This window comes from Trachypithecus francoisi, unplaced genomic scaffold (assembly GCF_009764315.1).
Source record: "Trachypithecus francoisi isolate TF-2019V2 unplaced genomic scaffold, Tfra_2.0 Lachesis_group16, whole genome shotgun sequence".
In the NCBI taxonomy this organism is placed as follows: Eukaryota; Metazoa; Chordata; class Mammalia; order Primates; family Cercopithecidae; genus Trachypithecus; species Trachypithecus francoisi.
This window is the reverse complement of record NW_022681461.1, coordinates 98,313,201-98,330,379: the sequence shown is the minus strand read 5'-3', so window position 1 is coordinate 98,330,379 and position 17,179 is coordinate 98,313,201. Positions and strand designations below refer to the sequence as shown.

Below are 17,179 nucleotides of genomic sequence, written 5' to 3'. Positions count from 1 at the left end.
AATACAAAAAAACTAGCCGGGCGAGGTAGCGGGCGCCTGTAGTCCCAGCTACTCGGGAGGCTGAGGCAGGAGAATGGCATAAACCCGGGAGGCGGAGCTTGCAGTGAGCTGAGATCCGGCCACTGCACTCCAGCCTGGGCGACAGAGCGAGACTCCGTCTCAAAAAAAAAAAAAAAAATCGCCAGGTCCTCCCTCTTTTTTCTGTACCATGTATCCGTTGAAACTAGGTCGTTTATCTTGAGGCCTCCTGGTCTGGTTTTGCTGAGTGCGTCTCCGTGGGGCTGTTCAGCATCTTCCCGTCTCCTGTGTTCCTTGTAACCTGGCAGTGGGGGCAGCAGCAGGCCACGCTCCATGCTTGATTCAGGACACGGCGGGTGGTGCTGGGTGCGTGTTCAAACAGCTGACTCATCAGGAGATTGGTGTTATTTGATAAATATCTTTCCAGTCCTTACTCCAGTCCTGTGTTTAAAAACCTACAGGAGTTTGTGCCCAGGACAGACGTGATGGATGGGGACACACACACAGACCAGGTGAACGCTCTCAGCCTGCTTGCTGTTCTCCCTCTCTGGGTGCCTTTCTGGTGGTTTCCATCGATGGGAACCATGCACAGGTGGGGTCCATCTGTGTCATTTAGGAAAACAAGCTGCGTGTCACATCCTGCCACATCCTGCATTTCAGCCCATGAAGGAGGCTCTCAAAACAGTGTAGTGGGTTAAGGTGTTGGCCGTGTGGATTCACCGACCCAGCAAGGAGCTACCTTAGGGTCAAGGATGAGTTCTGAGAAATAGGAGAAAAGAAAGAGTCAGTGAAGAGGAGAATCAGGTATGGTTACCCAGAGGACGGGCAGAGGATGCTGAATCCCAGTAGAGTGATGCCCGCTCCTGGCTATGGGCTGAGATGGCATTTCATGCCCTCATGGCAGACCCTGACCCTCACCACCAAGCCGGACGGGTGCGGGGGAGCAGGGGGTGCAGGTACTGTTAAAGGCCAGATCCACTTGGCAAAGATTTTACATAACTAATGAGGGGGGCCTGTAAGATGTTACAACCGGCTGGGCGCAGTGGCTCACGCCTGTAATCCCAGCACTTTGGGAGGCCGAGGCGGGTGGATCATAAGGTCAGGAGATCGAGACCACGGTGAAACCCCGTCTCTACTAAAAATACAAAAAATTAGCCGGGTGAGGTGGCGGCGCCTATAGTCCCAGCTACTCGGGAGGCTGAGCCAGGAGAATGGCGGGAACCCAGGAGGCAGAGCTTGCAGTGAGCCGAGATCCCGTCACTGCACTCCAGCCTGGTGGACAGAGCGAGACTCCGTCTCAAAAAAAAAAAAAAAGATGTTACAACCGCTTGAAAGTACCACACTTACGCAGGCAAACGAATGCTGAGACAAATTGCAAATAGATTCAAAACTGGCAAAAGGTCAAAATCCACAGTAATCATCACATCCCACTGGACAGGCACATTCAGCTTCCAACAGTTTCGAGCTGTGAACAGTGAAGAGCAAAGGCTCCTTAGGTCGAGCAGAGGGTGTTTTCCTTGTGCCTATTTCAAGGTCTCTCTCAGTTTTTCCTGATAGTCAACTCTTCTGTCAGAAGCTTGGTGAGCGCCAGCTGCGGTGGCTCACGCCTGTAATCCCAGCACTTTGGGAGGCCGAGACGGGCAGATCACGAGGTCAGGAGATCCAGACCATCCTGGCTAACCGGTGAAACCCCGTCTCTACTAAAAATACGAAAAATTAGCCGGGCATGGTGGGAGCCTCGTAGTCCCAGCTACTCGAAAGGCTGAGGCAGGATAATCGCTTGAACCTGGGAGGCAGAGGTTGCAGTGAGCCGAGATCGCACCACTGCACTCCAGCCTGGATGACAGAGCGAGACTCCGTCTCAAAACAAAAACAAAAAAAGCGTGGTAAGCAGGAGGGAGGGTTCCCATAAGGCCTTTTGGGGAGGGAAATACCAGAATATAGGGTGACCCCAAGGGTAGGGGCTGCAACAGATGAAGCTCGCTTGGCAGCTTCACTGTCGGGGTGCAGGGGGTGGGGTGGGCCGCGGTTTCCAGCCTCCAGGCTGAGCCCTCACTTGGATCGGCCCACCCCCTCCTAAGGGATGCGGACCAGGCTGTGGCTTTAATGTGGCTGGTGTGTTGACCGTGCAGGCCTGAGCCCTGGAGCGGCGCGCACTTGGCCTGCCTGTTTTCCGCATCCCAAGCCTCGGTGCCGGGCCCTCCAGTTCCCGGGGCCTACGCCTCCCGCAGCCTTGGCTGTCTCAGCAGGTGGCCCCGCGTCCTTCCCCGGAGGGGAACTGACACCCTGCAGTTACCCCTGACCCTGCCCTCCACGACTGTTGGCACATCTTCTCCAGAACCCAGGGCTCTCAGCCCCTCTATATTGCCCGCATCCGGCCTCCGGCCTCGCCCCGCCGCAGCCCCGAAGGTCTTTCCGCTGCCATCCTTGCCCGCTGGGCTGTTCTTAGCGTGGTCGCCGGAGGGATGTCCTTTGAGCTCATTCGGTCCCGTCCCTCCCCTGCGGGAGGCTGTCCAAGGTCTCGCCCTTGCTGAGGGTCGAAGCTCAGGTCCTTGCACAGGTCCATGGGGCCCTGGCCCAAACGGGTCATCCCCTGACCCCTCTCCTAGCCCCTGGTTCCCCTCCAGCCCCGGGGCCTTGCGGGACCCTCCCTGCGTCTGAGGGTTCCGAGGTCCTCGCGCCTCCTTGGATCTGGACTTGGGTGTGGACCTCCCCATCCGCCCTACTCGCTGGAGCCCGTCTCCACTGGGCTGGGGGCGGAGGCTCTGGAATGGCCGGGAATGCTCTCCGGGCGGGCAGCGGCTTCGCTCGGTAGCTGCCGTAACTCCGGGCTGTGCCCAATGCTTAGTTTTCTGCGAATGAATCAATGTTAAGCGGAAACTTCCATCGGACTTTGAACGAGGCCCCGAACGTTTGCGATGCTGGAGACGCGCCCGTCAACCCGCCGAGCCGCCCTGTGCCTGAGGCGGCGACCGGGCCGCCCGCGGGAGACGGGCCCTGCCGGATGTCGGGACGCGAACACGACCCAGTGCCAAGAAGGGGCGGTGAAGAAGAAGGGAAAAGCCCCACGCAGCGGCAGAACCGCGCACCCGTGCACACGCGCATCCCCAGCCCGCGTCCCGGGGAAAGAAGACGAAAGAAGATAAAACAAAAAATGCGCCGGACTTTGCAGTGGCTCATGCCTGTAATCCCAGCACTTTGGGAGGCCGAGGGCGGGCAGATCACCTGAGGTCAGGAGTTCAAGACCAGCCTTGGCCAACACGGCGAAACCCCGTTTACTAAAAATACAAAACATTAGTCGGGTGTGGTGACGCGCGCCTGTAATCCCAGCTACTCTGGAGGCTGAGGCAGGAGAATCGCTGGAATCCAGAAGGTGCAGGTTGTAGTGAGCCGAGATCGCGCCATTGCACTCCTGTCTGGGCGATGGCGTTAAGACTCACGTCTGAACAAAAACAAGAAAACAACAAAAAACGATGGTTAGATGCCACGAAGTAGGTGGCAATGCCTTAACCGTATGCGTGTTGTCAGGCCCGAGGGCCTCTTCCATCCTTGTCAAGGGGAGTGCTAACCTTCTCTCCTTTCATACAACACGGCTCAGCCCGCATGAGGTTCCATATTTAAGGACCAAAACTGCATCCACCTTTCGGTGATGGCGACTTGTTATTCGCTATCCATGGAGGTACGTTTATAGAAATGTCAGGGTCCAGTGTGAAACCACAACTGTTCGCATTCAATCGTCTTTATTAGTTTGAACGTGTAAGAAATAAATCTACCGTTTTTCGTGCCTTAATATATTCATAAAAGCAGCCAATCAGAAGCTGCAGGGAACAAACGGAAGTCCCGAGCGTCCTTCAGAGAAGTAGATTCCCCCGGAAACAAAACAGGGCGGGTGCGCACCTCCTGCGGCGACACGCCCAGCAGACGGCGGAAGGCGGGAAGGAACAGTCTACGGAAGTGGAAGGTTGGTAACGAATCAGAGAACGAGGATCGGAAGCTCCGCTCCACGGACTTCCGGACGCGGCCCTGCCAGGGGAACAGCGGGTGCTCTGGACGCTATGGGGCGTCTGACGCCGCTGCGCATGCGCCTCGCCCGCTCCGCCACGTTCTCGCAAGCTCTGTGCGGTCCTGGGTGGAGAGTTCGAGCCTTAGCATGGCCGAGTGCCCTGGAGCCGGTTTCGGCTCTGGCGTTCGCACATGCCTTCGGGCTCCAGGTTACAACGTCAGTATTGGCGCCTCGGCGCGGTCCCGTCCAGTTCGTGTCCTCCATTCCGTGGTCCCCCAGGCGGTTCTGGCGCCCCGCAGGCCGGGCCCCTCCCATCGCCTCAATGGGCAGGGCCCTGCGAGGCTCGGGGACCGGGAACACGCGGCCTTCCTGACAAGGAGCCCGGGGGTCTGCACATCCTGGGGCACCACCCGGCCTGGCGAAGATCATCGCTTATGCACATCCGTCCTCAACACCTCTGCACATTCATGCACGTGTCCATACATGGTGCACACACGTCCTTACACGTATGTACATACGCATGTCTACACGCGGACGTCTACACATGCACATGTCTGCACACACACACGTCTGCACCTGAGTCACACGTGCAAGTGCACGCATGGATGGTGGACACACGTTTACACACGTGAATATGTGTATACACATGCAGACATACGTGCCTGCCGACATGGATGTGTGCACAAACAAGCACAGAGGTCCTCAGTGGCCCATTCCTGGTGGCTGTGTGCTGTGGACTGTGAATGGCCATACTCATTTCTCAGAGCTTTTGGGATGTGTGTGTTTCCAGTTGTGCATATTAATTAGAAAAAACAAAACTGAATTTGTAGGTTAAGTCAGGTTCTTAAGTTTCCTTAACTTCCTCTCCCTGGAGACCTGGCGGGCTGGGCTGGGCATTGCTGCAGGAGGCCAGCCCTGAGTCAGGTCTTCTTTAGAAGGTTCAGGGCAAGCCCTGGATTACAAATAGGAAACCAGGTGCATGAGGAAGGCATGCAAAGACGGTCAAGGTGTAGCGCGGGAAGCAGCAGCCTGGAGGTCAGAGCTAGGACCTTGGGGGCTGAGAGTGGTGTGCCTGGCTGGTGATCTTTGGCAGCGGGAGGCCTGGTGTCACCCTGGGGCCCAGACTGTGAAGGACTGGTGGCTTTGGGGCTCTATGAGTTCCAGGGGGTCCAAGCATCTGCACGGCCGGCGTTCTGTGCACTGCCCACCTGCCTGTGTTGTCACGAGGATGGGGTTTGCTAAGATACAGATTCTTGTCTCTTCCCTAGTCTTGAGTCCAGGGTCTGTGGTCAGGCCCGGGAATCTGTATTCACCGAGGCCCTTTGGGTTCTGCCTGATATCATAGCAGCTTGTCTTTACTTTGGGTGGAGGTTGGAGGTCTGCACGTCACCCAGGAGACTTACCAGTGGTAACCCAAGAAGTGGGAAGATGGCAAGAGGGTCTTTGCAGGGTTGGGAGGACCAGGCTGGAAGGACCTGGGAGGCCACAGCACCCACTTGGACTCGGTGTAGAACCCGTGGAAGCAGCCTGCACTGCACGGATGGAGGCTGCGTTTCCCCATGTCTGCTGGTGCTTCTGAACTCCAGCTCTGACAGACGCCGCCTCTCCTCCTGACCGCTGCATCACAAGATGTGTGCACCGCTTGCACACAGGGTGTCCCAAAGTGTTTGTTGAACAAAGGCATGATCAGTATTGGTATTGCCCTGAGATTCATGTCCTCAGCCCCGATTCAGGCACATGCTCATGTCAACTGCTGGAAGTCCCTCTGGGGCCCACAAATGTGTCTGGACCAGCGGAAGAGTCAGCCCAGCTCCAAGTGTCTGGCACCTGGGGCGGAAAGGTGGACGGGGCAATAAGAGTGATCACCCTCAGGGAGTCCACTTTGCACTCAGCTCGAGTCACCAGGGATATAACTCATTGGATCCTAAGTCTCGCTTTCCGAGGGCCGTTCTTAGAGTCCCCCATGTGAAATCAGGCTACATCCAGAGAAAGTTCCAGAAATAAGAAAAGGTGAGATCGCCTACTGACCCTCCCATTTTGAGCACATGGAGACTGAGGGAGGGGAAGAACTTGCTCAAGGGCACTACACAATTTTTTTTTGAGACGGAGTCTCAGAACTGGAGAATTCCTCTAACCACGAGGAATTTGGACGCTTATCCTGAAGAGTGGAAAATGAACGTCTCGTGGAGCTAGGGTCCGCCACCACCTGGGGATCCACAGTCAGACATGGCATAGAGGATGCCCTCCCAGATCCTGCTCTGTCTCCCAAACTGGAGTGCACTGGTGCCACCTCGGCTCACTGCAACCTCCGTCTCCCGGATTCAAGTGATTCTCTGGCCTTAGCCTCCTGAGTAGCTGGGATTACAGGGGCACCCCACCACACCCAGCTAATTTTGTATTTTTAGTAGAGATGGGGCTTCACCATGTTGGCCAGGTTGGTCTCAAACTCCTGACTTCAGGTGATCCACCTGCCTCAGTCTCCCAAAGTGCTGGGATCATAGGCATGATCACAGAGTGGTGGGGTAGGGACCCGGCCCCCAGCTCCCAGTGCTGGACATGGGCAGGGCAGGCGTGGGTTCCCTTCCAGCCCTGGCAAAGCCCTGGGCCATGCGAACTTTTCCCCTCAAGTGTCGAGGCAGGCAGGGCTGCTGCATAGTATACAAGATGCCCCATTGAGATGGAATCTCAGACAAATGAGTCATGTTTTACTGTAAGCATATCGCAAATATTTCATGGGACACACTTATACTAAAACTTATTCATTGTTTATCTGAGCTTCAAAGGTAATGGCGTGCCCTGTATTTTTATTTGCTAAATTTGGCAGCCCTAGTAACGGGAGCTGGAGGGCTTTTGTTATTTGCCCTCACGCAGCATTTCCTGGCATTGGCTTCAGTGACCAGTTGTCTCTTGAAATGTCCCATGGACAAAAGGGAAGAAAACTGGGATATACTGTGTTAAACTTGCACAATTCCTTTTTTTTTTTTCTTTAAAGAAAAGCCTTGCCGGGTGTGGTGGCTCACACCTGTAATCCCAGCTCTTTGGGAGGCCAAGCAGGGAGGATCACAAGGTCAGGAGTTCGAGACTAGCCTGGCCAATGTGGTAAAACCCCATTTCTACTAAAAATACAAAAATTAGCTGGGTGTGGTGGCAGGCACCTGTAATCCCAGCTACTCGGGAGGCTGAGGCAGGAGAATTGCTTGAACCCAGGAGGGAGGTTGCAGTGAGCTGAGATCACGCCACTGCACTCCAGCCTAGGCAACAGAGTAAGACTCTGTCTCAAAAAAAAAAAGAGAAAAAAGCCTATTAGCAGGCAGTAGGGCTTATGAAAATGAGGCCTGGGGGATTTTTTTTTTTTTTTTTGGAGACGGAGTCTCGCTCTGTTGCCGAGGGTGGAATGCAGTGGTGCGATCTCGGCTTGCTGCAACCTCTGCCTCCCAGGTTCAAGCAATTCTTGTGCCTCAGCCTCCAGAGTAGCTGGATTACAGGCATGTGCCACCATGCCCAGATAATTGTTTGGGTTTTTTTTTTTTGTAGAGACGGGATTTCACCATGTTGGCCAGGTTGGTCTTGAACTCCTCACCTCGATTGATCCACCCGCCTCGGCCTCCCAGAGTGCTGGGATTACAGGTGTGAGCCACTGTGCTTGGCCCTGTACTCTTATTTCCAGGCTCACATGGCTTTGGGGAGCCTGCATTTTCCAGAATGCTGATGACATTTCTGCTCCATATCTGAGGAAGTGTTGGTGAGTCAGTACTCAGCAGGAGAGAAGGCTGAGGACAGTTTGGGTCCCCACAGGTGGCCGTTCTCCCTGCACAGAAACCCGGCTATGTGGTTGGCCGAGGCTGCCTGCTCTTTCTCCAGGCACCCACGAAGAAGGAAGGACGAAGCAAGGGTGGAGTGAGTGCAGGGAGAAACGCTCCTCCCGGCCACTGGCAGCCTCCTGCGGAGTTAGCGATGTGGTGGTGGGATCAGAGCTGCCTTTATAGGGAATGTCCCCTGGAGTCATATCTTACTGGCAGCATCTGTGGGCTGCCTGGGGTGGGGTGAGGCAGGAATGGGGTCGCCTGGCCCCTGCCCTGCCCACCTCTCACTCACCTCCACCCACCTGCTGGCTGGTCCCAGAGGCCTTCCTAGGTTCCTGGGAGGCTGTCCGCTGGGAGCCGGGGACGTATCAAAGCCAAGGCGACATTCCCAGGAATAGCGAGAGGCTCCAAAGACTCATTGCCTCTCGGAACGGAAGGCCTTGGTGACCCAGGACCCTCCTGGGGCCGTCACAAGTCTTTGAGTAACCACTGGGGCTCATAGGGTCAGCTTCAAGGCCACTCCTAATGGCCACCACGCTGACCAGCAGCCTTTCGAATGGGCTGGTCCTTTGGAACTGCCCCTGGCTCGTGGGTGTCGCTGCCTGCCAGCCCCCGTCCTGCTGGTCTTGGCCTGGGTGGTGGGCTGGCCCAGGGTGGGGTGTTCCTCCTACCCCTGCCTCTGTTTTGATCACCCTTTTTTTTTTGAGACAGAGTCTCTGTCGCTCAGGCTGGAGTGCAGTGGCGCCATCTTGACCCACTGCGACCTCCTGAGTTCAAACAATTCTCCTGCCTCAGCCTCCCGAGTAGCTGGGATTACAGGTGTCCGCCACCACTCCTGGCTAATTTTTGTATTTTAGTAGAGACGGAGTTTCACCGTGTCGCCCAGGATGGTCTTGAACTCCAGAGCTTAGGCAATCCGCCTGCCTCAGCCTCCCAAAGTGCTGGGATTACAGGCGTGAGCCACAGTGCCTGGCTGCTTTGATCACTTTGGGAGCAGTATTCCAGTGTCAGGCTGCTGTGCCCGGGGGCTTGGGTGTCTGCCCCAGCCAGTCGCCCCTCTTAGGGTGGGACACCCAACAGGCATGGAGCACAGGGGGACCCGTCTTTTAGGGCGCAGGGCTGGGCAGTTTCAGCAGCGTCCACCAGGGGGCGGGGCCGCACCGCACCAACCTGCGTCCCGGCCAGGGCCCCCTGCTCTCACCACAGCCTTCTCCGCCCAGCTCTCTGGGCTGAGGCAAGGCCCCTAACTGTTGTGTGCCTCAGTGTCTTCCCCTTGAAGGGACTGATCTGCAGAGTGCCCGCTCTGGGGTTGGGCTCATGGTGAGGGCTCGGTGGCAGTCAGCCCTGACTGTCCTGTTTACCCCATGGAGAAACTGAGGCTGGAGTGTCCACAGGACATCGAAGGTGACACCCTCAGGTGCAGCCGGCAGCAGGGCCCCAGGAGATGCTGGGAGGTGCCTAGATGTGTGGGGTTCTTGGTGTGCGCCCAGCACGCAGCAGTTCCAGTTGCAGTCCGGACTCTCTCTGGCATTGTTTTTTACAGAAGGTCATGTTTTCTGTGTGATACACAGGATACCTGCTAACTATAGAGGCATTTAAAGCCACACTGAGCCAGGCGCGGTGGCTCACGCCTGTAGTTTCAACTACTCAGGAGGCTGAGACTGGAGGATCACTTGACTCCAGGAGTTTAAGACCAGCCAGGGCAACACAGCAAGACCCCATCTGTACAAAAAATTTAAAAATTACCCAGGCGTGGTGACACGCACCTGTGGCCCCAGCTACTCAGGAGGCTGAGGTGGGAGGATTGCTTGAACTTGGGAGGTCGAGGCTGCAGTGAGCTGTGATGATGCCACTGCACTCCTGCCTGGGCGATAGAGTGAGACCCCATCTCTAAAAACAAACAGCAAACTAAACGACATGGAGAAACAGTACAATAAAAACTAAAAAGAGCCCTAATCTTACGAGTCAGCACGTGACGGGTACCACTGACGTTTCTATAGAGAGTCGTTGGCATTCCTATGGGTTTCTGTTTCCCGTTGGGTCCAGAGTGTGGAGCAGCTCAGGGAGGCCCTGGAGGGCAAGGGAAGGACGCAGCATGCCTTTTTGTATGTTTGAAGGTTTTCTAGGAGTAGAAGACTCTGTCAGTGATGTGCAGGGGGAGCAGGAGGGTCCAGATAAGGCTCTTTCAGTGCTGTGTATCGATGGCCCAGAGGGTTTAAAATGAGATGTTTCCTGCGTGCAGATGCCTTCCCCGTCACATCCTGGGTTCCCGAGGAGGAGGCACTTTGCCTGAAGTACACAGTTACCGTGGTTTCTTTTTGCCGCCCCACCCCTCCGCCCCCAGCACTATTAAGAAATGGATATTGGCCTTGAAGTAGATGGTGTCTTAGGAAGGAGAAAACGAATTTCCCTTCCCAGTGCCTGTGGTGACCTCTGGGCAGAGTGGTAACTGCCCTGCCTGGCAGGCCCAGGACTCCCTGGGTCTCTCCGACTCTCAGGGATGCCCCCCATGGCCTCCCGGTCAAGCCTGCTCAAGGGGCTGCCGTTCCCTGCTTCTGCAGAGAGGGTGATGACCGTCTAGGGGGAGAAGGCCTCTTCTCAGGGCTCAAGGGCCTCTATTAATAGAGTGACTGCTGACCCCGGACGTACAGGAGGGAGGAGGGGACGGAACGTTCCCAGGGTTGGCGTTTGGCCGGAGACCCTTCTTGCCTGACCCAGCTGGCCTCCTGAGCACTCCAGTTCTGCCCTGGCCTCCGAGGCTCCGATGGGCCGGAAGCTCTGCATGGACCAAGCTCTGGGGCTCCCCTTCCTCAGGGACATAAATATCCCTGCGCTGGCTCCCTGTGAGCATCCTGAGGGCCTGAAAGAAGAAGGGACGGAGCCTCGGGCCTACAGGACCAGGCGGGATTCAGACACAGGCCGTCCACCCTCCAGGAACTGGCTCACAGCCCTTCTGGAAACTTCTCAGGCTGCCCACGGTCCGGCTCTGCCTCTAGATCCCAGAGGCAGCCTGCAAGAGGGCTCTTGCTGTAATATTCTGTCTCGTTCAGTTGTTTCCACGGGTGTTTATGGATATGGGCTGGGGACAGGCAAGAGGACAAGTCCTCTCCACCATCAGAAGCCCAGCCTGTGCCGCAGACAGGAGGATGTGGTGCAGGCCAGTGAGCCCAGCTTGTGCGTCTTGGTTTAGCCACTCACAGACCCCCGTGCAGTTATCTGGGGCTGAGGTCCTCAGTACCCCAGGAGGGGAGGCATGCCATTTTAACAAGTCATTCTGGCCGGGCGCGGTGGCTCAAGCCTGTAATCCCAGCACTTTGGGAGGCCCAGACGGGTGGATCACGAGGTCAGGAGATTGAAACCATCCTGGCTAACCCGGTGAAACCCCGTCTCTACTAAAAAATACAAAAAACTAGCCGGGCGAGGTGGCGCGCACCTGTAGTCCCAGCTACTCGGGAGGCTGAGGCAGGAGAATGGCGTAAACCCGGGAGGCGGAGCTTGCAGTGAGCTGAGATCCGGCCACTGCACTCCAGCCTGGGCAACAGAGCGAAACTCCGTCTCAAAAAAAAACAAAAAAAACAACAAAAAAAAACAAGTCATTCTAAGGACAGCAAGGCTGGCGAGAGGTGGCCACTGCTGTTGCCTGGACGGACAGGTGAGAAACCCAGGGCACAGAGAGGCCACCTGCTGGCCCCAGGCCACACAGTGGGTGCGGAATGACTTTGGGATAACGCCACACACACCAGAGCAGCCCCTACTTACGAGAACTTTGCAGCAACCCTGAGTGCAGGTTTTAAGCAGAAATGGAGGCCAGGCTTTGGGGATGGGTGGCGCCAACAGGAAGGGGCTTTTCTGGTCTGAGAGGCCAAGTGGGGCCGGGGTCTTCGGGAGGGCGGCCAGGGCCTGCACGGTCATCGCTGTGCCAAGGAAGAAGGCACTCTAGGCGGGGACCTGGCCTAGGCAGAGGCCCCGGGAGGGCTGCTGGTGAGGCTGGGGGTTGGGGCTGGAGTAGGAGGTTGAACCTTCTTGGGATTGGCCCAAAAGATGTCACAGCACCAAAGTGTGGGCCAGCCTCAGGGTTCCCTCCAGGTGACATTTCAGTGCCCCAGCAGAGGCCACCTAGGAGACTTGGTGGCCCCGCGAGGCCCTAGTGCACACTGGCAGGGAGAGGCTGCCTGTTCTCCCCACGGTAAGGCCGACAGGCTGGGCGAGTCCCTTGGGCCTGGTGTCGCTTTGGTGGGTGCCCTCCCCTGCCTGGGCATTTGGGCCGTCCCAGAGGCTGCAGGGATTTAACTCAGGGGTAGGTGCTGGTCGCCGTGATTGGAGCCCTGAGACCCTCTGGCCAGAGGAAGAGCCCAGCATTTCTGGCACCCACGAGAGGACCAGAATAGCCCGTCTTGAATCATACCCACAGCCTTCAAGCCCCTTGCCTACCTCCTGCGCCCCTTGCCTGCCTCCCATGCCCCACACCCTGCACCTGCCTCCCGTGCCCCTCGCCTGCCTCCTGCGCCCCTTGCCTGCCTTCACACCCTGCACCTGCCTCCCATGCCCTGTACCTGCCTCCCACGCCCCTCGTCTGCCTTCACGCCCTGCACCTGCCTCCCACGCCCCTCGCCTGCCTCCCGCGCCCCTTGCCTGCCTACCACACCCCACGCCCTGCGCCCTGCCCCTGCCTTCCGCGCCCCTCGCCTGCCTCCCGCGCCCCTTGCCTGCCTCCCACGCCTCACGCCCTGCGCCCTGCACCTGCCTTCCGCGCCCCTTGCCTGCCTCCCACGCCCCACGCCCTGCGCCCTGCACCTGCCTTCCGCGCCCCTCGCCTGCCTCCCGCGCCCCTTGCCTGCCTCCCACACCCCACGCCCTGCGCCCTGCACCTGCCTTCCGCGCCCCTTGCCTGCCTCCCACGCCCCTCGTCTGCCTTCACACCCTGCACCTGCCTCCCATGCCCTGTACCTGCCTCCCACACCCCTCGCCTGCCTCCCACGCACCGCACCTGTGCACCACGCCATGAGCTCTGAGGCTGGGGAGCCCTGGGGAGGCTGAAGCACTTACAGAAGCTTCCCTGGGGCACCAGAGCTCGGTGAGGCTGAAGATAAATTAGTTTAAAAAATGCCTCCAGACAGAGCATGCGGAGGCACGGGTGGTGCCAGCTTTGCCCTCTCTCAGGCCTGCCAGTCAAGACCTCTGCCTTCTGAGTGCCCGCTGCACATGGGCTGGAACCAGGTGTCCACGTACATGATGTCTGGCCCCTGGGAGCTGCGCATTGCTTCCTCTTTGGGACTGAAGAGAAAACTGAAGTTCAGAGAGGACCCCCAGCTAGTAGGGAAGAGAGAAGGAATTTGAAGGCAGCTCTGCGTAACTGCAGAGCTCAGGTCAGCCCCTGCTGTCTATCAGAGAAGTGGGGTGCTGACTGATGTCTGCTGGGAGCCACAGCCCCCGCATCCCCGTGGCTGAAGATGTTTGGGAAATTCTGTTCGCATCTTTCCCGGGAAACTCTGAGAAGTCCTGCGTGCAATAAATCTGCAGCCCCTTTTGCCCACCCAGTGCTCCCCAAACTTCTGCCACCATGGAGCAGCACCCATAACCCCTGACCCCTGGTCTAGGGCTCTGCAGACACATGCTTTGGAAAGTGCTGTCCTTTAGAGAGCTGGGGGCGGGACATGAGCTTGTGGGAGTGGGAGGCAGACTCATGTCTCTCCCCTGCCTGCGGGGTCCATCCCAGACAGGGAGTGGATGGTCCCTGGAGGTCTGGGATGGAACTGGGCTGCTGTGAGTGGTTGCAGTCAGACTGTCTAGACGCCCTGGTACCCCAGGGCCACCCGTTCCCTTCTCTGCTCCTGTTTTCTCCACTGTCAATGGCCAGAGAAGCCGTGGCTGCTTGGTAGGGCTGTTGGGGGATGCCAGCACCTGGTGCAGGGAGGCCCTTGACCATTGGCAGCTGTCCGGGGCTCAGGCTTGCTGGTCTGAGAGGTCTGAGTAGGGCGGGATCCTTAGGGGAGGGAGGTCTCTTTGCTGGGGGAGGTGTCCTGCCCTGCACTAGGCCCTGGTGGGAAGACCGTTCCCAACAGGCACGTGGCCCGGCCCTGTTGGAGCTTGGGGCTGGCGGGGTGGAAGACCAGCTCTAAGCAGATGATTTCTGGATTTGAGCCATGTGGGTTCTGGGAGCTGGGGAAACTCATTTAGGGATGGGCAGAGCTCATTCCTGAGGAAACAGCATGGAGGATGAGTTGGAGTTTGCCAGGGAAGACGGGATGGAGAGGGCTCTGGTAAGAAGAGACAGCCCTGCAAAGGCCCTGGGGCCGGGAAGAGCAGCCCCTCCCCAAGGACGGCAAAGAGCGGATGGAGCCCAGGAGGGGGCGGGGCCAGGGAGGAGGAAGGTGATGGGGTCAGATTCCACAGGACCCAGCTTCCTCCCTGCCCTGAGAGGTGGTTTGGGCAGAGGTGGGCAGCATGGAGGAGGTGGCCCAGGGAGTCCCTGTGGTTGTCCCGGTGGAGTGTAGGACTGGCCTGTCCTGGTGGGGACATACTTGCTCCAGGCACCCAGCAGCCCTTACCCAGCCCATCCGTCTGGCCCCGGGCCCCCGGGTGCTGCCTTCTGGAGGGTGCTGTCTCTGGGCCTTGCTCTGGGGAGGTGGTCAGCCCAGATCCTCTGTAAACAGCTCGTCCCTCCCAGCTGCCCCCATCCCCTGATGGTCCCCACTGTAGGAGATGCTGCGTTGGAGAGGGGCAGGAAGTGCCGCTGTGTTGGAAATATGGGGGTGCTGGTCTGGAGGTTCACGCTGGATGGCCCTGCCCACGCAGGGTCTGTCACAGTGCCGGGTTCTGAGAGGCTGAGGGAGCCCAGGGTGGGCTTAAGGACGCTGCGTGGTGGGTGACAGAGCAGGAGGCGCTCTAGGAGCTGTCCTTGGTGAGGGAGGCATGGAGGTCACTGGAGGGGGCTCCCGTTGGCCCCTCCTGCTGTGAGGGGCGCGGAGTCCACTTGGGGGCAGCTCTGTCCTGCCTCCTACCCGGAGGCAGGGGAGGCACTTTGTCCAAGATCATAGGAGGGTCGGGATGGGTGTCATCTTTCAGGCCATGGGCCTGGGCCCCAACAGTGAGGACACTACCCAGAGCACCTTGACCCTGACCCAGGGATCCTGGCCTTGCCCCGTGGCCCTGGCAGCCTCTGCTATTTCTGGTCCTGCTGAGCTGGGCTGGCTCATGGCCGCCTCTCCCTGCAGGTGCCACACGCAGTTGCTGGCTGCAGAGGGGACCCCTGCATATGCTCCAGCAGTGCAGGGCGCCCGAGCACCTCCTGTCAGCTGGCCTCGGGCTAAATGCTGGGGGTGCAGTGTGAACCCTAAAGAAAGGCAGGAAGAGCCCTGGTGCTGCCCCACGGAGCTCTGAATCCAGTGTGGTCAGCTCACAGCGGTGTCAGGGACACAGACACCGGGGTCCCGATAACTAAGGCTGGGTCACGCTTGGTCCCTGGGAAGCAGGGAAAGCTCTCTCTGGGGGTGTCCAGTGGCTGCTGTGACAAATGAGCACATGCTGGGAGGTTTGAGACAACAGAGGATGATTCTCTGCTAGTGCTGGGGGCCGAAGAATCCGGGTGTCTCAGGGCCCGGCTCCCCCAGAGGCTCCAGAGGAGGGTCCTGCCTGCTGCTTCTGGCTTCTAGAGGCTCCAGGCGTTCCCCGGCTTGTGGCCACATCGTTCCCATCTCTACCTCTGTCTTCACACAAGCCTCCTCTTCCCCCATGTCGATCCACTACTGCCTTGTCTCTCCTTTCTCTCCTGTGTCCCTCCTCCCCCCGTGTCTCTCCCCCCATGTCTCTCCTCCTCCCCAATATCTCTCCTCCTCCCCTGTGTCTCTCCTCCTCCCCCCATGTCTCTCCTCTCCCTCCTATGTCTCCCCTCTCCCCCATGTCTCTCCTCCTCCCCTCCATGTCTCTCCTCTCACCCCATGTCTCTCCTCCTCCCCCGTGTCTCTCCTCTCCCCTCCATGTCTCTCCTCTCCCCGCCGTGTATCTCCTTCTCCCTCATGTCTCTCCCCCCGTGTCTCTCCTTCTCACCCCTGTCTCTCCTTCCCCTATGTCTCTCCCCTTGTCTCTCCTCCTCCCCGTGTCTCTCCTCCCATGTCTCTCCTCTCCCCCTTTGTCTCTCCTCCTTCCCTCGTGTCTCTCCTACCATGTCTCTCCTCTCCTGCATGTCTCTCCTCTCCCCCGTGTCTCTCCTCCTCCCCCCATGTCTCTCCTCTCCCCCCGTGTCTCTCCTCCTCCCCCCATGTATCTCCTCTTCCCGTGTCTCTCCTCCTCCCCCCATGTCTCTCCTCCTCCCCATGTCTCTCCTCCTCCCCCGTGTCTCTCCTCCTCCTCCCCCGTGTCTCTCCTCCTCCCCATGTCTCTCCCTCCTCCCCCTGTGTCTCTCCTCTCCACTGTGTCTCTCCTCCTCCCCATGTCTATCCTCCTCCCCCGTGTCTCTTCATCCTCCCCGTGTCTCTAATCTTCCACCATGTCTCTCCTCTTCCCCCATAGTGTCTCTCCTCTTCCCCCATGTCTCTCCTATCCCCATGTCTCTCCTCCTCCCAGTGTCTATCCTCTCCCCCGTGTCTCTCCTCCTCCCCGTGTCTCTCCTCTTCCCCCATGTGTCTCCTCTCCCCTGTGTCTCTCCTCCTCCCCTGTGTCTCTCCTCCTCCCCCCCCATGTCTCTCTCCCCCCATGTCTCTCCTCCTCCCCCCGTGTCTCCTCCTCTCCCCCATGTCTCTCCTCTTCCCCCCGTGTCTCCTCCTCCCCCGTGTCTCTCTCCTCCCACCATGTCTCTCCTCTCTCCCCCCGTGTCTCTCCTCCTCCCCATGTCTCTCCTCCTCCCCATGTCTCTCCTCTTCCCCCCATGTCTCTCCTCTTCCCCATGTCTCTCCTCTTCCCCCTATGTCTCTCCTCCTCCCCCATGTCTCTCTCTTCCCCCCATGTCTCTCCTCTTCCCCATGTCTCTCCTCCTCCCCCCATGTCTCTCCTCTTCCCCCATGTCTCTCCTCTTCCCCATGTCTCTCCTCTTCCCCCCATGTCTCTCCTCCTCCCCCCATGTCTCTCCTCTTCCCCATGTCTCTCCTCTTCCCCCGTGTCTCCCTCCTCCCCCCGTGTCTCTCCTCCTCCCCCATGTCTCTCCTCCTCCCCCGTGTCTCTCCTCCTCCCCACGTGTCTCTCCTCCTCCCCATGTCTCTCATCCTCCCCCCGTGTCTCTCCTCTCCCCCGTGTCTCTCTCCTCCTCCCCCGTGTCTCTCCTTCCCCCCGTGTCTCTCCTTCCCCCCGTGTCTCTCCTCTTCCCCCCGTGTCTCTCCTCCTCCCCCGTGTCTCTCCTCTTCCCCCGTGTCTCTCCTCCTCC

The 17,179-nt window shown here is 58.5% G+C and overlaps 1 long non-coding RNA gene and 1 other non-coding gene across 2 annotated transcripts; both read right to left on the bottom strand.

Moving 5' to 3' along the window:
* Positions 1-175: 175 nt before the first annotated feature.
* LOC117099193 lies at positions 176-1,684 on the bottom strand. Its single transcript, XR_004443734.1, has 2 exons — positions 1,366-1,684; positions 176-777 (listed from the first exon to the last, which is right to left on the bottom strand). It is a non-coding gene; the product is annotated as an uncharacterized LOC117099193 (long non-coding RNA).
* Positions 1,685-3,483: 1,799 nt separating this feature from the next.
* LOC117099503 lies at positions 3,484-3,609 on the bottom strand. Its single transcript, XR_004443839.1, has one exon. It is a non-coding gene; the product is annotated as a U6atac minor spliceosomal RNA (small nuclear RNA).
* Between the last annotated feature and the right edge of the window lie 13,570 nt (positions 3,610-17,179).